This window comes from Bos indicus x Bos taurus, chromosome 8 (genome assembly GCF_003369695.1).
Source record: "Bos indicus x Bos taurus breed Angus x Brahman F1 hybrid chromosome 8, Bos_hybrid_MaternalHap_v2.0, whole genome shotgun sequence".
In the NCBI taxonomy this organism is placed as follows: Eukaryota; Metazoa; Chordata; class Mammalia; order Artiodactyla; family Bovidae; genus Bos; species Bos indicus x Bos taurus.
In genome coordinates this window covers 85,515,531-85,540,698 of record NC_040083.1, presented here as the reverse complement: position 1 = coordinate 85,540,698, position 25,168 = coordinate 85,515,531, and the positions used below count along the sequence as shown (strand labels likewise).

General features: G+C 39.7%; 1 pseudogene; it reads left to right on the top strand.

Annotated features, from left to right (window-relative positions):
• Window positions 1–9,898: 9,898 nt before the first annotated feature.
• LOC113897562 lies at window positions 9,899–13,533 on the top strand (annotated as a pseudogene).
• The last annotated feature ends 11,635 nt before the right edge of the window (window positions 13,534–25,168 follow it).

Below are 25,168 nucleotides of genomic sequence, written 5' to 3'. Positions count from 1 at the left end.
GCCAGACTTCCCTGCCCATCACCAACTTCTGGAGCTTGCTCAAACTCATGTCCATCGAGTTGGTTATGCCATCCAACCATCTCATCCTCTGTTGTCCCCTTCTCCTCCTGCCTTCAATCTTTCCAAGCATCAGGGTCTTTTCAAATGAGTCAGTTCTTTGCATCAGGTAGCCAAAGTATTGGAGCTTCAGCTTCAGCATCAGTCCTTCCAATGACTACTCAGGACTGATTTCCTTTAGGATTGACTGGTTGGATCTCCCTGCAGTCCAAGGACTCTCAAGAGTCTTCTCCAACAACACAGTTCAAAAGCATCAATTCTTCAGCACTCAGCTTTCTTTATATTTATAGTCCAACTCTCACATCCATACATGACTACTGGAAAAATCATAGCTTTGACTAGACAGACCTTTGTCAGTACTTTTTAATATGCTGTCTAGTTTGGTGATAATTTTTCTTCCAAGAAGTAAAAGTATTTTAATTTCATGGCTGCAGTCACCATAAGGGTGGTGTCATCTGCATATCTGAGGTTATTGATATTTCTCCCTGCAATCTTGATTCCAGCTTGTGCTTCATCCAGCTCAGCATTTCACATGATGTACTCTGCATATAAGTTAAATAAGCAGGGTGACAATATACAGCCTTGACGTACTCCTTTCCCAATTTGGAACCAGTCTGTTGTTCCATGTCTGGTTCTAACTATTGCTTCTTGACCTGCATACAGATTTCTCAGGGGGCAGGTCAGGCGGTCTGGTATTCCTATCTCTTGAAGAATTTTCCCCAGTTTGTTGTGATCCACACAGTTAAAGGTTTTGGCATAGTCAATAAAGCAGAAATAGATGTTTTTCTGGAACTCTCTTGCTTTTTCCATGATCCAGTGGATGTTGGCAATTTGATCTCTGGTTCCTTTGCCTTTCCTAAATCCAGCTTGAACATCTGGAAGTTCACAGTTCATGTGCTGTTGAAGCCTGGCTTGGAGAATTTTGAGCATTACTTTGCTAGTGTGTGAGATGAGTGCAATTGTGTGGTAGTTTGAACATTCTTTGGCATTGCCTTTCCTTGGGTTTGGTCTTATGGACTCTGTGGGAGAGGGAGAGGGTGGGAAGATTTGGGAGAATGGCATTGAAACGTGTATAATACCATATATGAAACGAGGCACCAGTCCAGGTTCGATGCACGATACTGGATGCTTGGGGCTGGTGCACTGGGACGACCCAGAGGGATGGTATGGGGAGGGAGGAGGGAGGAGGGTTCAGGATGGGGAACACATGTATACCTGTGGCAGATTCATTTCGATATTTGGCAAAACTAATACAATATTGTAAAGTTTAAAAATAAAATTAAAAAAAAAAAAAGAAAACTGACCTTTTCCAGTCCTGTGGCCACTGCTGAGTTTTCCAAATATGCTGGCATATTGAGTGCAGCACTTTCACAGCATCATCTTTCAGGATTTGAAATAGCTCAACTGGAATTCCATCATCTCCACTAACTTTCTTCATAGCGATGCTTCCTAAGGCCCACTTGACTTCGAATTCCAGGATATCTGGCTCTAGGTGAGTGATCACACCATTGTGGTTATCTGGGTCATGAAGATCTTTTTTGTATAGTTCTTCTGTGTATTCTGGCCACCTCTTCTTAATATCTTCTACTTCTGGTATCCATTTCTGGTATGGATCTAAATCATACTTCTTCAGCCGTGTGAATTTTGAAAACATTAAATTTTTTTTAATCTTCACTATATTCAGCCACAGGAACTTAAAAATTAAACCAAAAAAATACTTGAAATTTACAAAGCTATGAAGTATAAAATAAATTAAAATAGTTAAGCTTTCAAATAAATTTTTCATACATTTCCAACATCCTTATTTCTAAAATTAATAAAGTCCACAAAAACTTTTGGAACATTCTCTACTGATATACACGTGCTGCTGCTAAGTCGCTTCAGTCGTGTCCGACTCTGTGTGACCCCATAGACGGCAGCCCACCAGGCTCCCCCATCCCTGGGTTTCTCCAGGCAAGAACACTGGAGTGGATTGCCATTTCCTTCTTCAAGATTTTTAAAACACACACATATAAACCTGGCAGTCTTCATCAAAGTGAAAGTGAAAGTGAAGTCGCTCAGTCGTGTCCGACTCTTTGCGACCCATGGACTGTAGCCCACCAAGCTCCTCTGTCCATGGGATTCTCCAGGCAAGAATACTGGAGTGGGTTGCCATTTCCTTCTCCAGGGGATCTTCCTGACCCAGGGATCGAACCCAGGTCTCCCACATTGCAGGCAGATGCTTTAACCTCTGGGCCACCAGGGAAGCCCTTAAGGACATACACATATCCTTTAATAAATCAAGCTATCATTTTCTTTTTTCTAATAATTTTCTTTACTTGCTTATTCATTTTTGTCTGTGCTGAGTCTTTGTTCCTGCGTGGGCTTTTCTCTAGCTGCAGCAGGTAGGGGCCGCTCTCTAGTTGCATTGCACAGGTGTCTCATTGTGGTGGCTTCTCTTGTGGTGGAGCACAGGCTGTAGGGCACTCAGGTTTCAGTTTCATTGTGTGGGCTCAGTAGTCATGGTTCCTGGGCTCTAGAGAACAGGGTTAATAGGTTGTCATGGGCTTAGTTGATCCATGGTATGTGGGATCTTCCTGGAGCAGGGATCGAATCTGTATCCCATGCACTGGTAGGCAGATTCTTTACCAGAGCTATCAGGGAAGCCTAATCCAGCATTTTCAAATCTAAGAATCAACCTTCTTTTTTTCTTTTTCAGTTCAAAAAGCTTTCTTCAGTAGTATTTATAAGTAGGACTGCTAGCTTCGAATTCTCCAGCTCTTTTTTATCTGGGAATATTTGTATTTTTCCTTCTTTTTTTGAAGGATAGATTTTCTAGACATGCCATCCTAGGTTGACAATATTTTTCTTTCAGCTCTTTGAATATGTCATCACACAGCCTTCCCTCTACTCTTTCTGATTGTCAGTGTTTAATTTTACTGTGGTTCTCTTGTATATGGAGAACAGTTTTTCTCTTGCTCCAAGAGTTTACCTTGGTTTTTCCACACTTTGACCAGGATGTGTCTTAGATGTATCTTTTTGCTTTCATTTTACTAGACATAAACATTGAGTCTGTAGATTAATGTTTTCCATCAGATTTGGTAAGACTTCAGTCATGTCTCCAAGTATTTTTTCTTCTTCCTCTTTCTCTCCCTGCTTTTTGAGATTGTTTCCATGTTTGCTAGTGTGCTTAATGGGTCCCATAGCTCATTTTTCCTCAATCTTTTCTCTTTGTTTTTTACATTGATTTCTATTAATCCATCTTCAAATTTATGGATTCTTTATTCTACCATCTCAAATGCACTGTTGAACCCCTAGTCAATTTTCCATTTCAATTATTTTGTAGTTTTGAATTCCAGAATTTATATTTGTTTCCTTTTTTTATAATTTGTAGTTCCTCATTGAGTTACTCTATTTGTTGACTTTATCATGTGCTCAGTCATGCCTGACTCTTGGCAACACCATGGAGTGTAGCCCACCAGGTTCCTCCATCCATGAGATTTCCCAAGCGAGAACACTGAAGTCGGGATGCCATTTCCTACTACAGGGAATCTTTTTGACTCAGGGATCAAACCCACGTCTACTACATTGGCAGATGGATTCTTTACCACTGAGCACCAGGGAAGCCATAGTGGTGGCTGCACATGTTATTAAATACACATGTTATAAACCACACACACATATTGTCCCAATATCAGTCTCCTAGCTTTAATAGTGTCTTATTGTTACATAAAATGTAACCAATTAGGAAAACTAGATGAAGATTACCTGGGGCCTTTCGGTCCTAATTTTGCAACTTCCTGTCTATCTACAATTATTCCAAAACAAATCATTAAAAAATACTGTGCTCGAATAAGAAAAAAATCTATATAGAAGCATGGGTTTTTTTTTTTGTTTTTTTTTTTTTTGAGAGTGCTCAACCATTCAAGACAACTTCAACTTTGAGGCAGTCATTTTATCATTGGTAACATAATGCAACTGAAAGTGGGGTCCAGCTCCATTCAAAAGCCAATAAAGGTGCAACATGAGTGTGAAGGAAAGTTTGCTCTGTTTTGGATGCCAGCAACCAGGGTGGGGGTTGGGGGAGAGGGGTAGGAGAAGGTGGACTCCTGTCTGAAGGCTGGCATCCCCACCCACAGACAACCTGTAGACAACAGCTTTCATAGACAGAGGCAGGGGGCTACAAGCAGAAGCAGCACAGTCAGCTCTGACAGTCATCTTCAAATTTGTCATGTGGTTGTCTGACCAGAGTCATCTTGATTATTTTAAGAGCAGTTAATCTTCAGTTACAGCATCAGTTTGTTCCCGTTTCCTTCAGGCCAATTCTTGGAAATGTGGCAGCTTATGTAATGGCCACAGTCTGGTCATCATGTAGCTGACTTCTTCTACCTGGTAGTGGTTTCAGTATTTATAAGACAGCTCACAGGATATGGCTCAGAGTATTATCTATGGCCCTTGAGAAGAAACTAAAGGTCCTTGACTGACTATAGTTACTGACTATAGTTAATTTGGATTAGTTTTTATAACTATAACTATAGTTATTTTGGATCCTTTTTTTTTTATTACTTTCCTTTGTTTCTGCATTTTCTCACTTCTCTGATTAAACTTATTATTTAGCTCAAGCTTTTTTTTTTTTTTACAGAAAAAAAAATGCAGGTGGAGGACATGAGGCCTTGCTCAAGCTCAATAATAACAGAATATATATATATATATATATATATATATATATATATATATATATATATATATAAGGGGACTTCCATGGTGGTCGAGTGGTTAAGAATTTACCTTGCAATGCAGGGACTTGGGGTCAACCCCTGGCTGGGTATCTAAGATCCCTCATGCGAGGAGCAATTAAACCTGTGCTCCACAACTACTGAGCCCTCGTACCACAGCTAGAGTCCATGTACCATAATGAAAGATCCTGCATGATGTAACAGGGATCTTGTGTGCCACAACTAAGACCCAATAAAGCCAAATAAATAAATACTTTTAAATAATTATACCAGGAGACTATACCTTAATTTAATTTAAGGTATAAATTATACCTTAAGGTATAAATTTAAGGTATAATGTGGAAATTTAATGTAATTTTTGAAGCACTGTATTAGAAACATTGTGTGTGTGTGTGTGTTAGTTGCTCAGTCGTATCAAACTCTTTGCAACCCCATAGACCATAGCCCACCAGGCCCCTCTGCCCATGGGATTCTCCAGGCAAGAACACTGGAGTGCGTTGCCATTTCCTTCTCCAAAAGGAACTATAGAAAGAAAGAAAGTGAAGTCGCTCAGTCGTGTCCGACTCTTTGCAACCCCATGGACTGTATGTAGCATACCAGGCTCCTCCATCCATGGAATTCTCCAGGCAAGAGTACCGGAGTGGGTTGCCATTTCCTTCTCCATTAGAAACATTATTTTCTGCTAAATAATATTTGCTACCGTTGACAAGGTTAACCACAGGTAGATAAGTTTAGTAATCGATGAATAACATTAAGATAGAAAGGCAGTCTCTTAAGATACCTGCTATCATACTATATGGACTTTTTCATTAATTAGACAACTTTGTAGAGCTCTGATGTCAAGGTAAGTGAAAAGTTCAAAGCTGCTGAAACCTAATGAGGATTGCAAAAGGTCACACAATAAATTGTGGCAAACTGATTAAACAATGTAAATAAAGAATTACAGAGCTGGTATAGAATTGAAAGACTTCACAGAGCACCAGGTTGAGCTCCCTGTGCCTACAGAACAACTTCCCACTGGCTATGTTACACATGGTAGTGTAAATACGTCAGTGCTACTCTCCCAATATGCCCCACCCTCTCCTTACCCCACTGTGTCCAAAGTCTGTTCTCTGTGTCTCATCTCTATTCCAGCCCCTCATATAGGTTCATCAGTACAATTTTTCTACGTTATATATTCCATATATATGTGCTAACATGTGAAATTTGTTTTGCTCTGTTTGACTTACTTCACTCTGTATAACAGAAGCCAACATAATATTGTAAAGCAATTATCCTCCAACTAAAAATAAATATAAAATAAGAATTTAAAGACTTCTTAACAACATATTATTTGAGAGACTCTGTGATGTTTCCAAACTTGCTCAGGACTGGGGACCAGGCCAAATCCAGACTATTTGGCCCCTGAAATGTGATCGTCCCTAAGAGCCATGCTCTGTTGCTTTCTTGCACACACTCCTCTCCTCATAAGTTGTCTTCAAAGCACTGTGAAGCTTTAGCCATATTTCAGGGCACAGAGAGCCTGGCTTGAACTGAGAGCATCTCTCCTACACATGCATTTGAGGGCAGGCAGGCCCCTGCTCATTTCTGAATAATCTGCCTTCAATGAGCCCTATTATAGTTAACAAGCTTCTCTGTAGCTTAAAATACTTCAGAAAGAAGAAAGAAAAATATTTCTGAAAGTACCTAATTAGCGCTATCCCAATCACATGTTTTTTACCATCAGCCTTTATGATTCCAGGCTTTTATAACCCAAATTATTCTGACACATTTTTAGGGAGAAAGGAAATATTTTTTCCTACCTTAATCATACTACTTAAGTCATCGTAGTTTCATATTATTGAATGTACAAGATCAAAAACATTCACATATTCATAATCACATTTCGGAAGATTTACTTTAAAAATGCTCTTTAAATGCAAGCTCACTATCAAAGTCACAAGAATACCTTCTGCAATAGGGATGTTAATGTGATTATTATTTCTCTGTAAAATCAAATACGATATTGAGCAAGTGGTAGGCATTCAGTGTGACCGCTCCAAGACCACGCATGGTGGTGATAATGCCCCTGGGATAGGAGTGCTGGCCAAGTCCTTGGTCTCTGAGTGAGTTTTCTCACTCTGGGCCAGAAGAGGCCCTGACAGGGGTGGGGCTCAGGCCCAGGACCCTGGCAGTCTCACTGGGGCCTGAGCAGTCTGGGGGAGCCACTTTCCATGTTCCGCTCTGATCCCCACAACTCCACCAGAGTCCCTCTCCCTCCCTGCTGACCCCCTTGCTGTGAGAAGGCCCCTCTGGGTGTGGGAGCCTCTCTTCCTCCCCAGCACCACTCAGGGGCACCGATCCCGTCTTGCTTCCACTTTTATTCCCCCTCTTTCCCCGCCATGTCCTAGCTGGTTGTGCAGGGATTCCTCCCACTCCCTTAGGTGCTTGAGGTCCCCACTCTAGCCCCTAATAGGTGCTCTGTGAGAATTGCTCCGATGCATTCATGTTGTAGTTGTGAGGAGACACAAACTCCACATCCTCCTACTCTGCCATCTTCTATTTGGAGTGAAATGAGGCTGGTTTTTTCTTTAAAGATATAATTCATACTAAAACTTGCACTGACACAGTAAACTAAAAGTAACTTGAGGAGAGGGTTTATTATTTGACTAATTAAATCAACCATTTTAACTTGTTAAATGGCTTCAAGTACATTCACAGTGTTGGGTGCTACTGCTGCTGCTAAGTCGCTTCAGTCGTGTCTGACTCTGTGCGACCCCATAGACGGCAGCCCATCAGGCTCCACCGTCCCTGGGATTCTCCAGGCAAGAACACTGGAGTGGGTTGCCATTTCCTTCTCCAATGTATGAAAGTGAAAAGTGAAAGTGAACTCACTCAGTCGTGCCTGACTCTTAGCGACCCCATGGACTGCAACCTACCAGGCTCCTCCGTCCATGGGATTTTCCAGGCAAGAGTACTGGAGTGGGGTGCCATTGCCTTCTCCTCACAGTGTTGTGTAATCCTTACTTTTTTCTAGTTCAAAACCATTTTTATTGCCTTAGAGGAAACCTGCTCATGGAGCAGTTACACTCTGTTCCTTCTTTCACCTAACATCTGGGCAATCACCAATCTGTTTTCTGTCTGTGCAAATACATCTATTTGGATATTTCATATATCAATAAATGTAATTATATAGTATGTGACTGTTTATGTCTGACTTCTTTCCCAGCATAATTTTCAGTGTTCATGCATATTACAGGATAAATCAGTACCTCATTTCTTTTTTCTTCCTATCTTTCAGTTCAGTTCAGTTCAGTTGCTCAGTTGTGTCCGACTCTTTGTGACCCCATGAATTACAGCACGCCAGGCCTCCCTGTCCATCACCAACTCCCGGAGTACACTCAAATTCATGTCCATCGAGTCAGTGATACCATCCAGCCATCTCATCCTCTGTCGTCCCCTTCTCTTCCTGCCCCCAATCCCTCCCAGCATCAGAGTCTTTTCCAATGAGTCAACTCTTCGCATGAGGTGGCCAAAGTACTGGAGTTTCAGCTTTACCATCATTCCTTCCAAAGAAATCCCAGGGCTGATCTCCTTAATAATGGACTTGTTGTGAGGTATAACAGACAAATAAATATATATATCTAAGACACACAACTTGATGTTTTGATGTACACATACATTTTTAAAATAATTGTCACAATCAAGCCAATTAATCTCATTTCTTTTATTTTCTTTATTTTTGGTGCAAACATTTAAGATCTACTGTCTTAGAAAATTATAAGTATACGATACAGTATTGTTTACCATTCATTGTACCATTTTCTTTATTTTTGGTGCAAACATTTAAGATCTACTGTCTTAGAAAATTATAAGTATACGATTTTCTTTATTTTTGGTGCAAACATTTAAGATCTACTGTCTTAGAAAATTATAAGTATACGATACAGTATTGTTTACCATTCATTGTACAATAGATTTTTAGAACCTATTCTTTTTTTCTAAAACTTTGTACTTCTTGATCAATACCTGCCCATATTGCCACCCCCTATCTCCTGTCAACTACCATCCTGCACTCCACTTCTATGACTGTTTTGTATTCCATATTAAAGTGATATCATGCCACCTGACCTGCCTCTTGAGAAATCTGTATGCAGTTCAGGAAGCAACAGTTAGAATTGGACATGGAACAACAGACTGGTTCCAAATAGGAAAAGGAGTATGTCAAGGCTGTCTATTGTCACCCTGCTTATTTAACTTATATGCAGAGTACATTATGAGAAACGCTGGACTTGAAGAAACACAAGCTGGAATCAAGATTGCCCAGAGAAATATCAGTAACCTCAGATATGCAGATGACACCACCCTTATGGCAGAAAGTGAAGAGGAACTAAAAAGCCTCTTGATGAAAGTAAAAGTGGAGAGTGAAAAAGTTGGCTTAAAGCTCAACATTCAGAAAACGAAGATCATGGCATCCGGTCCCATCACTTCATGGGATTGGAAAGTGTCAGACTTTATTTTTTGGGGCCCCAAAATCACTGCAGATGGTGACTGCAGCCATGAAATTAAAAGACGCTTACTCCTTGGAAGGAAAGTTATGACCAACCTAGATAGCATATCGAAAAGCAGAGACATTACTTTGCCAACAAAGTTCCCTCTAGTCAAGGCTATGGTTTTTCCAGTGGTCATGTATGGATGTGAGAGTTGGACTGTGAAGAAGGCTGAGCGCCAAAGAATTGATGCTTTTGAACTGTGGTGTTGGAAAAGACTCTTGAGAGTCCCTTGGACTGCAAGGAGATCCAACCAGTCCATTCTGAAGGAGATCAGCCCTGGGATTTCTTTGGAAGGAATGATGCTGAAGCTGAAACTCCAATACTTTGGCCACCTCATGCGAAGAGTTGACTCACTGGAAAAGACTCTGATGCTGGGAGGGATTGGGGGCAGGAGGAGAAGGGGATGACAGAGGATGAGATGGCTGGATGGCATCACTGACTCGATGGACGTGAGTCTGAGTGAACTCCGGGAGTTGGTGATGGACAGGGAGGCCTGGCGTGCTGCAATTCATGGGATCACAAAGAGTCGGACACGACTGAGTGACTGAACTGATGCAGTATTTGTATTTGTCTTTCTGTATCTGGCTTATTTCACTTAATATAATCTGTGTCAGTTTCATCCATGCTGTCACAAATAACAGGATTTTCTTCTTTTTAAAGCAGGGTTTCCCACCCCCAGGCCACAAACCAGACAGTCTGTGGCCTGTTAGGAACAAGTCACATAGCAGGAGGTAAGTGGCAGGTGAGTGAGAGAAACTTTATCAGTATTTACAGCTGCTGCTTATTGTTCACATTACTGCCTGAGCTCTGCCTCCTGTCAGACCAGTGGCGGCATTAGATTCCCATAGGAGCGAGAACCCTACTGTGAACTGCACATGCGAGGGATCTACATCGCATGCTCCTTATGAGAAGCCAATACCTGATGATCCGAGGTGGTGATGCTAGTGCTGGGGAGCAGCTACAAACACAGACTATCATTAGCAGAGAGGTTTGACTGCACAGAGGCCATAATAAATCGCTTGCAGACTCATGCCAAAACCCTATTAGTGAGCAGCAAGAGACAATTAAGCTGTGGCAAATGAGTTGATGTACTTCAGTTATACAGCTGCATCTGGTGGCAGGTTTAAGTCAGAATCCGACACTGATTTTAGTTCATGTGGATCCCACCTATTATTTTATTTACCACTTCTGTCCATGCCTCTTTCCCACACTCCGCACTTGTCTCAGTCACAGTTTTTTTTTTTCCAGATAAGCCCTGAAGCTAACCCTAGCCAAAATGAGAAAAAAACAAACAAACAAACAAATTTTCTGGGGAGTTTCTTTGAAGGGGGAAGATCCAATGATGAAACGGCAGAAGAGAATAGAATTGCCAACAAAAAGAAAGCTACATTTAAAAGAAAATACCAAGAGTCCTACTTAAATTACAGGTTCATTGCAACAGGCAGTCCAAATTCTTCAAGCCTGCTTTGTATAATATATAGTGGCCAGCCATCCAAAGAAGCTATGAAACCCTCAAAATTGCTTTGCCACATGCAGACTGAGTACTCTGCATTAAAAGACAAGCCTTTGCAATTTTTCAAAAGAAAAAAAAATGTGAGCATGAAGAACAGAAGCAATTATCGAAGGCCATCACTTCATCAAATGTGTCTGCACTGAGAGCATCATTCTTAGTGGCTAAAGCTATGAGGCCCTTTACTACTGGTGAAGAATTGATCATACCTGCTGCTAAGGACATTTGTCATGAACTTTGAGGAGAGGCTGCAGTTCAAAACGTGGCACATATTCTTCTTCGTTTAGCACCATAACTAGATGAATTGATGAAATAGCAGAGGATATTGAGGTACAGTTGTTAGAGAGAGTTAATGAGTCACTGTGGTATACAATCCAGGTTAACAAGTCTACCGATATTAACAAATAGGCAAGAACATTTGTTTTTGCACAGTTTCTCAGGAAAATGTGCAACAGAATATGCTATGTGCCCTTTAGTTACAAATGAACACCACAGCTGCAGAACTATTCAAGTCTCTGATTGATTATGTATTAGGAAAACTGAATTGGTCATTTTCTGTCTGTATTTGCACAAACAGATGGAGTAGAAAATGGCAACCCACTCCAATATTCTTGCCTGGGAATCCCATGGATAGAGAAGCCTGGCAGGCTATGGGCCATGGGATTGCAAAGAGCTGGACACAACTGACCAACTAAGCACTCATGTATGCAGCCACAGACAGAGTGGCTGCCATGACTGGATGGCAAAAAGGTCACTTCTTAATGTGACCCTATGCATTGTGTCATGCATAAAGAAATACTGTCTAGCTGAAAAATGTCACCTGAACTTAACAATGTTTTTCAGGATGTGATTAAAATTATCAACCATATTAAAATACATGCTCTTAACTCACATCACACACCTCTGTGAGGAGATGGACACAGAGCACACACGTGTTCTCTTAAACACAAATGTGAGGTCGTTTTCTAAAGGTATATCACTGGCTAGAGTTTTTGAGTTATGAGAGCTTCTCGAAATAATTCTTTTAGAAAAAATGGTCACCACTGGCAGCATGTTTCACTGACACAGAATGGACCACAAAACTTGCTCACTTGTGTGACATATTCAACCTGCTCAATGAACTCAATCTGTCCCTTCAGGGGAGCATGACAACTTGTTCAAGTCAGCAGATAAAGTGGCTGCATTCAAAGTTAAACAGCAGTTATGGGGGTGAAAAGTTTGGGTTTTTTTTTTTTTTTAATATGTTTCAAACATTAGCAGAGATTTTGAAAGAGATTGAGCAAGAGCTTCTTTCTCCCAAATGGTGCATGATCACCTATCTCAGCTTTCAAAAGGGTTTGAGCATTATTTCCCAAACACAGATGATCCCCAAACTGGGAAGGAATGGATCTGCAGCCCATTTGTGAATAAACCAGGTGAATTGACTTTGGCCATGCTAGGAGAAGATTAGTTGCTTGAGATCACAAATGACAGTGGCCTTAAAAGTATGTTTGGGGCAGTTAAGGGCTCTGGCCAGCATGTGGGGATGAGAGGATCCCTGAGCCAATCAGGTCTCTGCTTCTCTGGGGGCACAGTGTGGATGATGGCCTGTAGGGCCCCAGGTGTGCAGGTGGTGAGCTTAGGTGGCAGCAGCTCATCGGAGCACCTGGACACATTGGGGAAGGACAAGGTAGTGGTCTTCCTGAAGGGGATGCCAGAGCAGCCCCAGTGCCGCTTCAGCAATGCCATGGTACAGATCCCACAACCTACAATGTGCTAAACAACCCCCAGCTCCCACAAGGCATTAAAGACTATTCTAACCAGCCCCCTATCCCACAAGTGTACCTCAACTGCAAGTTCATGGGGGAGGTGGTGACATTCTTCTGCAGATGCACCAGAACCAGGGAGCTGGTGGAAGAACTGAAAAAGCTGGGGATCTGCTCTGCCCTCTTAGATGAAACAGAAGACCAGGACTCAAAGTGAGGGTGACTGAGCCAGGAGCCACTGGTTTCAGAATCACACTGCCAGAGAAGCCTTACCAATTCTGGTTTTCACTCTTCAGATGACTCCTTGCACTGATACCTCCAGTGTATAAGCAACAGGGTGATTTTAGTGATTTATCATGAATGTAATTGTAACCACTGGACTGTCATAATCAATGTTGTATTATAAGATTGCTGTTAACAAAATTCCTTCTTATGTTGTTCTTTGCTCTTTGCCTGATTCAGGAGTAAACCTAGGAGCTTTTGAATCATCGTCATTGTTTGGGAGTCCTCTGCAAGTATGTCAGTCTGCAAAGATAATTTATACCCTCTCCCCAGTTTTTTGTAACTTGTTCTGTTAAGAAAAATAATGGACAAGGAAGACAATGAGATAACTGGGGTGCTTTTTTTTTAAATAAACTTCCAACCCAGAGGGGGGAAAAACTATGTTTGAGACAACTTCAAATCTCTATACATTTTGGATTAAAGTCAAGGCAGAATATACTGAGATTGCCACAAAAGCACTGAAAAGTCTGCTTCCATTTCCAACATCCTATCTTTGTGACTCAGGGCTTTCTGCAGTGACAGCGACCAAAACAAGATCGTGCAGTAGACTGGACATAAGCAACACACTTTCAGGTGTCTCTGTCTCCCATCACCCCCAGATAGGATCATCTAGCTGCAGGAAAACAAGCTCAGGTCTCCCACTGATTCTACGTTATGGTGAGTTGTATAATTATTTCATCATATATCATAATGTAATCATAGAAATAAAGTGCATAGTAAATGTAATGTGTTTAAATCATCCTGAAACCAACCCCCACTCAGCCTGTGAAAAAACTGTCTTCCACAAAATTGGTGCCAAAAAGATTGGGCACTGCTGTTTTAAAGGTTGAATAATATTCCACTGTGTACAGGCATACCTTGGAGATATTGCAGGTGTGGTTTCAGACAACAAAAATATAGTGAATATTGCGACAAAACATTCCACATGAATTTTTGGGTTCCCCAGTGCATATTAAAGAAATGTTTATACAATATTGTAGTCTGTTAATATGCAATAGACTTATATCTGAAAAACCAATATACATACCATAATTTTAAAAAAACAGCTCTTAGTTTCAGTAGTCTTTCCTTTTGTATTTTTAGTCCTTTTTTTTTTTTCATTTATAGCTGCCCTAATTTTTATTTCTTTCTTTCTGATAACATTCAACTTATATTCATTGTTTAGTTCCTTGATGTTCTTAGTTGTTGTAAGGTTGCTTATTTGAGAGCTTTCTTTTTTCTTAATGTATACTATTATCATTATAATCTTGCTTTCTAGAACTTCTCATAAGTTTTAGTATGTTGTATTTCATTTTTATTTGTCTCAAAATATCTTCCCTATTTCCTTTTGATTTCTCTTTTAACCCTTTTGTCATTCAGGAACATGTTTTCTTAATCTCCATATATCTGTGATGAGCTTCCCTAGTGGTTCAGCAGTAAAGAATCCACCTATAATGTACAAGACATGGATTTGATTCCTGGGTCAGGAATATCCCCTTGAGAAGGAAATGGCAACTCACTCCAGTTATTATTGCCTGAGAAATCTCATGAACAGAGGAGCCTGCCAGGCTACAGTTCATGGGGTCACAAGTGTTGGACATGACTTAGCAACTAAACAACAAAAACATTTGTGATATGTCTGGCTTTCCTACTGTTATGGACTGTCATATCATTGTGGTTGGAAAAGAAAGTTAGAGTAATTTCAATTATATTAAATTTGTTAAGACTTGTTTTGTGACCTAACACATTAACTATCATGGTGAGCATTCCATGTATGCTTGAGAAGAATGTGTATTCCAGGGGTATTGGATAAAATGTTCTGCATATTTCTGTTAGGTTCATCTGATCTGATGTGTAGTTTAAGTCCAATATTTCTCTATTGATTTTCTTTGGGGATGTTCTCTCCATTGTTGAAAGTTGGGTATTGAAGTCCCACGGTATTATATTGCTGCCTATTTCCTGCTTCAAGTCAGGAAATAATATTTGTTTTCTATATTTAGGGTACTCTGATGTTGGATGAATAAAAATTTATAATTCTATTAATATATCCTCTTTGTAAATTTATTCTTTATCATTATGTAATGTGGGAAATTCTGAAAGAGATGGGAATACCAGACCACCTGTCCTGCCTCTTGAGAAACCTATATGCAGGTCAGGAAGCAACAGTTAGAACTGGACATGGAACAACAGACTGGTTCCAAATAGGAAAAGGAGTACGTCAAGGCTGTCTATTGTCACCCTGCTTATTTAACTTATATGCAGAGTACATCATGAGAAATGCTGGGCTGGAGGAAGCACAAGCTGGAATCAAGATTGCTGGGAGAAATATCAATAACCTCAGATATGCAGATGACACCACCCTTATGGCAGAAAGTGAAGAGGAACTCAAAAGCCTCTTGATGAAAGTGAAAGTGGAGAGTGAAAAAGTTGGCTTAAAGCTCAACATTCAGAAAACGAAGATCATGGCATCTGGTCCCATCACTTCATAGCAAATAGATGCGGAAACAGTGGAAACAGTGTCAGACTTTATTTGGGGGGGCTCCAAAATCACTACAGATGGTGATTGCAGCCATGAAATTAAAAGACGCTTACTCCTTGGATGGAAAGTTAGGACCAACCTAGATAGCATATTCAAAAGCAGAGACATTACTTTGCCAACAAAGGTCCCTCTAGTCAAGGCTATGGTTTTTCCAGTGGTCATGTATGGATGTGAGAGTTGGACTGTGAAGAAAGCTGAGCGCCAAAGAATTGATGCTTTTGAACTATGGTGTTGGAGAAGACTCTTGAGAGTCCCTTGGACTGCAAGGAGATCCAACCAATCCATTATAAAGGAGATCAGTCCTGGTATTTCTTTGGAAGGAATGATGCTAAAGCTGAAAACTCCAGTGCTTTGGCCACCTCATGCGAAGAGTTGGCTCATTGAGAAAGACTCTGATGCTGGGAGGGATTGGGGGCAGGAGGAGAAGGGGACGACAGAGGATGAGATGGCTGGATGGCATCACCGACTCGATGGACATGAGTCTGAGTGAACTCCGGGAGTTGGTGATGGACAGGGAGGCCTGGTGTGCTGCAATTCTCGGACATGACTGAGTGACTGAACTGAACTGAATGACTTTCTTTGTCTCTTGTTACAGTGTTTGACTTCAAGTGTATAGAATTATAGCTATCAAATCTATATAATTATAGCTATTGCTGCTTTCTTTTATTTCTCATTACAATAGCATATCTTTTTCCATTCCTTTACTGTTATTAAAGTTGAAGTGAGTCTTTGTTATCATTGTACAGTTGGGTCTTGATTTTTAATTCATAAAACAACTCTACATTTTTTAATGGAAGAATTTAATCTATTTGCATACAGAGGAATTACTGATAGGTAAGGGCTTATGCCATTATTTTAATTGCTTCTGGGTTTTTGTAATTCTTTTACTCTTCTATTGCTGTCTTTCTTTGTGAATTGATGATTTTGTTGTCATATGCCTTGATTCTTGTCCCTGTCTTTTGGGTATCTACTAAAGGTTTTTGATTCTTTGTTATCATGAGGCTTACATACAACATCTTATATTTATGACAGGCTAAGATGATAAGCTTAATTTTGAAAATTAATCCATAAAAAAGATCTACATGTTTACACTTTTATGCTTTTGATGTCACAATTTACATCTTTTTTATATTGTGTATTTATTAACAAAGTATTACAGTTTTAGTTGTATTTCAACCTTTAAAATTTTAAGAAATTTAACCATCACCATCACAATATCATTCTGAATTTAACTATTTATTTGCCCATGAGCTTTATACTTTCATATTCCTAACTTACATGCTTTCATTTCAGAATAAAGAATTCCCTTTAACAACTTTCATATAAGCTCCTTCAGCTTTTGTTTGTTTATGAAAATTCTCCCTCTCTCCAATTCTGAAGCACAAGTTTACTGGGTAGAGTATTCTTAGCAGTTGTTTTGTTTTTTTTTTTAATCATCCCATTCCCAATGGCCTGCAACATTCCTGCTGAAAAATCTAATAGGCTTAATGAGGATTCCCTTGTATAAAGTCACTTTTCTCTTGTTGCTTTTAAGATTCTCTCCATCTTTAACTTTTGATAATTTCATTATAGTGTGTCTCTGGGTAGATCTCTTTGAATTAATCTTGTTTGAAGTTTTTTGGACTTCCTTAATCTGGATATCTCTTTCTTTTTCCATATTAAGTAAGTTTTCAGGCACTATTTCTTTGAATATGCTTTCTGCCCTTTCTCTCTTTTTCTTTCTTGGAGACCTAGAATACCTACATTGGTTCACTAAACAGTGACCCTTAAGTTATCTTTGATTTCTTCCATTCTTTCTTTTCGCTCTTTTGACTGGATGATTTCCACTGCCTTGTCTGATTCTTTTCTTCCACTTGATCTGGTCTACTTATGAACATCTCTGTTGAGTTCTTCATTTATTGTGTTTTTCATGTCTATGATTTATGTTTGGTACTTTTAAAAAACATTTGCTGTCTTTTTGTTGAAATTTGTACCTTGTTCACGCATTATTCTCCCGACCTCAATAAGCATCTTTATTACCATTATTTTGAACTCTCTATTGGGTAAAACACTTACATCTGCTTCATTAAGATGAGTTCCTAGAGATTTGTTATTTTGTTTGAAACATCCTCATTTCTTTACTTTTCTTGATTTTCTGTGTTGGTTTCTGTATAAAACACTTTCCCCAGTATTGACACATTGGCCTTGTGTAGGAGATGAACCTCCATAATCGGCCTGGAGCTCCTGATTGTCTCTAAAAGTTTTGTGATCAAATCCTGTCTTTTTCCTTAGTGGCTTCCCATAGCTGAGGGTGTGCCAATACTCATCAGTGTCCCCAAAGATGTGGGAAACATTCTTATGCCTGTTTAGGCTCCTGGACCCTTTAACTCCCCAATGCAGGTTAATTGGAAGCCCAATTATGGGGCAGGAACTGGGAAATCAGGACATTATATATGCAGTCTATCCTCTATCAAGAAGAATCCAGGAATTGGGCGTTTTTGCTTACTTACTTTTTGCTGAACCAGGGGAAATGGTTGCTGCAAGTGCTTTTGTGTCCAAATAAAATAGCCTTTGTTTTTAAGAAGTAAATGGCAACCCACTCCAGTACTCTTGCCTGGAAAATTCCATGGACTGAGGAGCCTGGTAGGCTACAGTCCATGGGGTCGCAAAGGGTCAGACACGGCTGAGAGACTTCACTTTCACTTTAGTTTTTGCTGAACCAGGGGAAATGGTTGCTGCAAGTGCTTTTGTGTCCAAATAAAATAGCCTTTGTTTTTAGTGGTCCCAGGGACTCATAAATGATGAGCCCTGTCAGCTCCCAGAGCTACATGATTTGTGGGTAGTCCCTTAGGTGGTAGTTGAAAATCGGGGTGTGAGATGTGTGGACCAGCTTTCAGGAGTGAAAATAAACACTTGGTCTTACTGTTGGAGCTGGGGGAGATAGCCCACCAGCTTTACCAGGCTTACAGGAGGATGCCAGTCAGCTCCTACATGCAGACTGACTAGAAGCCAGAACCACAGGCAGCAGCTAGAAAAATACACAAATTCCTTCCAGGGACTAACTGGGAGATGCGCATTTTTGTTTTCTCCCTCCATACTGGGCCTGGGTGTATAAACTACAGGGAGTCTTCAAGCATCCTTTCAAAAACTGTTTCTTTGCTACAATACTGTAGGATTCATGAATGTAAGCTCCATTGGCTTTCAGAGGTAGGTTATTTTGGAGTCTATCTATCCCTCAGGTGGCAGTTTTAAAAGTCAGGATTGTAAACATGTAGAAAGTTCCTTTTAGGGACATGCAGGAGATTTTGTTTCACTGTTGGAGCAAAATGGAAGGAGAGGGCAGGTAAGTACCCACTGGCTCTTCGGGGCTCTGGGGAGGATTCAGCTGAAATGCAATCTGCTCCCTCTGCCCTAAGCTTCAGGAAATAGCCACAGGGAGTGCTCAAGCACCTAATAACAATTGCTTCTTTGCTATAACACTGTGGGACTTGTGAATGGAAGCCCTTTGGTTCTCAGAGCTAGAAGATTTGAGGGCCCAGCCCTCAGGTGACAGGCTTAAAATCTGGGGCATTAGAAATGTGCCCAAACACTTTACTGATCAGGAAGGGGCTGGGAGTTGATGGTTTCAGAAAGATTATAAGGTATTATTCTGGGGTGGGGTTTGTAGTAAGTGTCTCACCCTTCACTATACATTTTCATGTGGGTATTTTCTCAGTTGCCCAATGTGTAGGAGTCACTCAAGCAATTTCTAAACTTCTCTCAGAGGGAACTGATCTGTGTGTAGCTGTAAATTCAGTGCATCCATGGAAGGAGGGAAATTCAAGAGTCTCTTGTGTCACAATCTTGAGGTACCTGTTGACACTTTCTCAGAACCAACTCTTGGTTTCATTGACTTTTATTATTTTCTGTTTTGCTTATGTATGCTGTATTATTTATTATTTTTTCCCATCTGCTGGCCTTGGATTAAGTATTTTCTACTTTGTTAAGGCATACTGTTTTCCACAGTGGCTGCACTAACTTACATTCCCACCTACACTATAGGAGGGTTCCCTTTTCTCCACACCACCTCCAGAAGTTGCTATTTGTAGACATTTTAATAATGGTCTAATTCTGGGTGGTGTGAGGTGGGTATGTCATTGTAGTTTTAGTTAGAATTTCTCTAATAATTTGTGATGTTGAGCATCTTTTTATGTGTTTTTAGACCATCTGTATATCTTTGGAGAAATATCTGTTTAGATCTTTTGCCCATTTTTTGATTGGGGTGTATTTTTGATATTGAGCAGCATGAGTTATTCGTTATCTTTTGGAAATTAATCCCTTGTCGGTTGCTTCATTTGCAAATATTTTCTCCCATTCTGAGAGCTGTCTTTTCATTTTGTTTACAGTTTCCTTTGCTGTATAAAGGCTTTTAAGTTTAATTAAGTCCCATTTGCTTTTATTTTCATTAGTCTAGGAGGTGGGTCAAAAAAAGATCTTGCTATGCTTTACATCAAAGAGTGTTCTGCCTCTGTTTTCCTCTAAGAGTTTCATAGTATCCAGCCTTAAATTTAGATCTTTCATCCATTTTGACTTTACTTTTGTGTATGGTATTAGGGAATGTCCTGATTTCATTCTTTTACATGGTGCTGGCCAGTTTCCCTAGCACCATTTATTAAAGAGACTGCTTTTTGTTTTTTTCCCATTTATATGCTTGCCTCCTTTGTCATAGATTAGGTGACCATAGGTGTGTGGGTTTACCTCTGAGCTTTCTATCTTGTTGCATTGATTTATTTCTGTTTTTTGTGCCAGTACAAAATAATTTTGATTACTGCAGCTTGGTAGTATAATGTGAGGGCAGGAAGCCTGATTCTTCCAGCACAATTTTTCTTTCTCAAGATTACTTTGGCTCTTTGGGTTCTTTTGTGCTTCCCTACATATCATAAATTTTTTGTTCTAATTCTGCTAAAAAATGCCATTGGTAATTTGATAGGGATTGTACTTGAAGAGTGCTTTGGATAGTGTAGTCATTTTGACAATACTGATTCTTCTAACCCAAGAACATGGTATATCTCTCCACCTATTTGTCATCTTTGATTTCTTTCATCAATATCTTATAGTTTTCTGAACACAGGCCTTTTGCCTCCTTAGGCAGGTTTATTCTGAGGTATTTTATTCTTTTTGATGCAATGGTAAATGAAATTGTTTCCTTAATTTCTTTTTCTGATTTTTCATTGTTAGTGTATAGGATTGCAAGGGATTTCTGTGTATTAAATTTATATCCTGAGACTTTACTAAATTCATTACTTAGCTCTAAGTATAAGTACATCTGCAAACAGTGAGAGGTTTACTTATTTTCTAATCTGGATGCCTTTTATTTCTTTTTCATTTCTGATTGCTGTGGCTAGTACTTCCAAAATTAGATTGAATAATAGTCTTGTGCTTTCTCTGCATCTATAGAGATGATGTTTTTTATTTTTTTCCAGTTTGTTAATATGGTGTATCACATTGATTGATTTGCATATATTGAAGTATCCTTACATCCCTGGGATAAACCCCATCTGATCATGGTAAATGATCCTTTTAATGTGTTGTTGGCTTTTGTTCCTAGTATTTTGTTGAGGATTTTTGCATCTATGTTCATCATGGAGGAAATTGATCTGTAATTTTCTTTTTTTGTGATATCTTTATCTGGTTTTGTAATCAGAGTGATATTGGCCTCGCAGACTGAGTTTTGGAATGTTTGTCCCTCTGCAAATGTTTGGAACAGTTTGAGCAGGATAGGTGTTATCTCTTCTCTAAATGTTTGATAGAATTTGCCTGTGAAGCCATCTGGCCCTGGACTTTTGTTTGCTGGAAGATTTTTGATCAGAGTTTCAATTTCAGTGCTTGTGATTGGTCTGTTCATGTTTTCCATTTCTTCCTGGTTCAGTCTTGGAAGGTTGTACTTTCTGGGAATTTGTCCATTTCTTCCAGGTTGTCTATTTTATTGGCATATAGTTGCTTGTAGTAGTCTCTTATTAAAGCCTTCCCTGGTGGCTTAGAGGGTAAAGCGTCTGCCTGCAATGCAGGAGACCTGGGTTCAATCCCTAAATTGGGAAGATCCCCTGGAGAAGGCAATGGCAACCCACTCCAGTACTCATACCTGGAAAATCCCATGGACGGAGGAGCCTGGGAGGCTGTAGTCCATGGGCTCGCAAAGAGTCGGACACAACTGAGCTACTTCACTTTCACTTTTCAGTCTCTTATTATCCTTTGTATTTCTGTCTTTTCTGTTGTAACTTCTTTTTCATTTCTAATTTTATTGTCTTCTCCCTTTTTGCCTTGATGAGTCTGGCTAATGTTTTGTCAATATTGTTTATCATCTCAAAGAACTGTCTTTAGATTTATTGATCTTTGTTAATGTTTCCTTCATTTCTTCATTTATCTCTGCTCTGATATTCATGATTTCTTTCCTGATACTAACTTTGGGGGTTTTTTGCTCTTCTTTTTCTAGTTGCTTTAGGGTTTTGTTGTTGTTGTTTTTCTAGTTGCTTTAGGTATAAAGTTAGGTTGTCTATTCGACATTTTTCTCATTTCCTGAGGTAGGCTTTTATTGCTTAAACGTCCCTCTTAGCATTGCTTTTACTGCATCCCTTACGTTTTGAGTTGTAATGTTTTCATTGTCATTTGTTTCTCAGTACTTTTTAAATTTCCTCTTTGATTTCTTCAGTGACCACTGGATTATTTAGAAGTGTATTGTCTAGCCTCCATATGTTTGTGTTTTTTACAGTCTTTCCCCCCCTATTATTGATATCTAATCTTATATTGTTGTGGTCAGAAAAAAATGCTTGATACAATTTCAATTTTCTTAAATTTACCAAGGCTTGATTTGTGACCCAAGATGTAATCTATCTTGGAGAATGTTCAATGTGTACTTGAGAAAAAAATGTATTCTACAGTTTTTGGATGGAATATACTGAAAACACCAATTAGGTTCTCTGGACCAATGTGTCATTTAAGGCTTGTGTTTCCTTATTAGTTTTCTGTCTAGATGATATGTTAGTGTGAGTAGGGTGTTAAAGTCCCCCACTATGATTGTGTTACTGCCAATTTCCCCTTTTAGCATTCCCCTGCTAGCATTTGAGGTGCTCCTGTGCATATATAATTGTTATATCTTCTTGTATTGATCCCTTGATCATTATGTAGTGTCCTTCATTATCTTTTGTAATGATCTTTAAAGTCAGTTTTATCTGAGTATCGCTACTCTCCTCTTTTTTTGACTTCCATTTGCATGGAATATCTTTTTCCAGTCCCTCACTTTCAGTCTGCATGGGTCCCTAGCTCTGAAATGGGTCTCTTGTAGAGAGCATATATAGGAGTCTTGTTTTTGTGTTCATTCAGCCAGACTGTGTCTTTTGGTTGGAACATTTAATTCATTTATGTTTAAGGAATTCTTGATATGTATGATCCCATTAGCATTTACTTTATTGTTTTGTGTTTGTTTTTGTAGGTCTTTTCTATTATGTGTCCCGTCTAGAGAAGTTCCTCTAGCATTTGTTGTAAAGCTGGTTTTGTAGTGCTGAATTCTCTTAATTTTTGATTGTCTGTAAAGCTTTTGATTTCTCCATCAAATCCAAACGAAATCCTTGCTGGGTAATCTTGGTTGTAGGTATTTTTGTTTCATCACTTTAAGTATACCCCTTTTGCCTTGAATAGTTTCTGCTGAAATATCAGCTATTAACCTTTTGAGCATTCCCTTGTATGCTATTTGTTCTTTCCCTTGCTGATTTTTAACATTTTTGCATTTAATTTTTGTTAGTTTGATTAATATGTGTCTTGGCATGTGTCTTCTTGGGTATACCCTTTATAGGACTCTCTGGGTTTCCTAGACTTAAGCTAGCTGTTTCCTTTCTTATGTTAGATAAGTTTTCAACTCTAATCTCCTTAAATATTTTCTCATACTCATTTTCTCTCCTTCTGGGACCCCTATAATTTGAATATTGGTGTACTTAATGTTGTCCCAGAGGTCTCTGAGACTGTCCTCATTTTTTTTCATTATTTTTTCTTTATCCTATTCTGTTTCAGTTATTTCCATCATTCTATCTTCCAGGTCACTTAACCATTCTTTTGCCACATTCTGCTATTGGTTCCCTCTAATGTATTTTTTTATTTCAGTCATTTTGTTGTTCATTGCTGATTGTCTGTTATTTCTTCTTCTGCTGCTGCTGCTGCTGCTAAGTCGCTTCAGTCATGTCTGACTCTGTGCGACCCCATAGACGGCACCCCATCAGGCTCCCCCGTCCCTGGGATTCTCCAGGCAAGAACACTGGAGTGGGTTATTTCTTCTAGGTCCTTGCTAAACATGTCTTGTATCTCTTCAACCCATCACAGTATCTCCATTTTAATACCAAGGCTTTGGATCATCTTTACTATCATTACTCTGAATTCTTTTTCAGGTAGACTGCCTAGTTCCTCTTCATCTGTTTGGTCTGGTGGGCTTTTACCATGCTCCTTCATCTGTTGCATGTTTCTCCAATACTTTGGCTGCCTGATGTGAACAGCTGACTCATTAGAATAGACCCTGATGCTGGGAAAGATTGAAAGCAGGAGGAGAAGAGGATGACAGAAGATGAGATGGTTGGATGGCATCACCGACACAATGGATATGAGTTTGAGCAAGCTTCCAGGAGTTGGTGACGGACAGGGAAGCCTGGTGTGCTGCAGTCCATGGGGTCACAAAGAGTCAGACACGACGGAGTGACTGAACTAAACTGAACAACAATGATCTCTTGCCTCTCTGGCAGGCCAAGCTTTTTCCTAGACTTCCTCAAACGTGCTGTACTAGCCCCCTCAGACTGTCTTCAAGGTAGTCAACCCCAGCCTTCTCCCTGGAGTCTGACCTCTGAAGCCTAAGTCTCGATACCCAGCCCTCACTGGCCATGGTCAGTGTGCATACAAGCATCTCAGGATGGGAAGTGCCAGTGCAAGCATCTCAGCCTGGGAACCCCTAACTCTCCAGTATTTGGACTAGGGCTTATAAGGAGGTAATTAAGATTAAACAGTGGCATAGGATGAGGTATTTATCCAACAGGGCTGGTGTCCTTATAAGAGTAAGAGATACTAGAGCTCACTTTCTCTCTCCAGCACATGTACATAAGAAAGCCTGCATGATGACACAGCAAGAAGGCAGCCATCTGCAAGCCAAGGAGAGAGACTTAAATAGAAAACAACCCTGTCAACACCTTATGGACTTGCAGTCTCCATAACTGAGAAAATAAATTTCTGTCACTTAGTCATTCCAGCCTCTGGTATTGTAATGGCAGTCTTAGCAAACAAATACAATTTTGGTACTGAGGGTAATATCTGAAAATATGGAATAGCTTTGGAACTGGGTGATGGGCAGAGGCTGGGAGAGGTTTGAGGCACTTGTTACAAAAAGCCTTAATTGTCTAAAAGAGACTGTTGGTAGGAATATGGACATTAAAAGTGATTCTGGTGCAGTCTCAGAAATAAGGAACATATTACTGGAAATTGGAGGAAAGACAATCCTTGTTATAAAGTGGCAAAGAACCTGGCCTGTGTTTCAGTGTTTGTGGAAAGTAGAAATTGTGACATAAGCAACAAATTTTTAGCTAAGGAGATTTATAAGCAAAATGTTACAGGTGCAACCTTGTTTCTCCCTCCTTACAGTAAAATGTGAGAGTAGAAAGATAAATTGAAGGAACTGTTAAACAAAATTCTGAGAACTAGAATTTGGAGATTTGGAAAATTCTCAGCCTGTAGATATCTATTTTGCAGAAAATGAGAAGCATGTTCTGGAAAGAATACTATGGTGTAGTTAGACATGGTTTAATAAAGAGCTAAATTTGGAA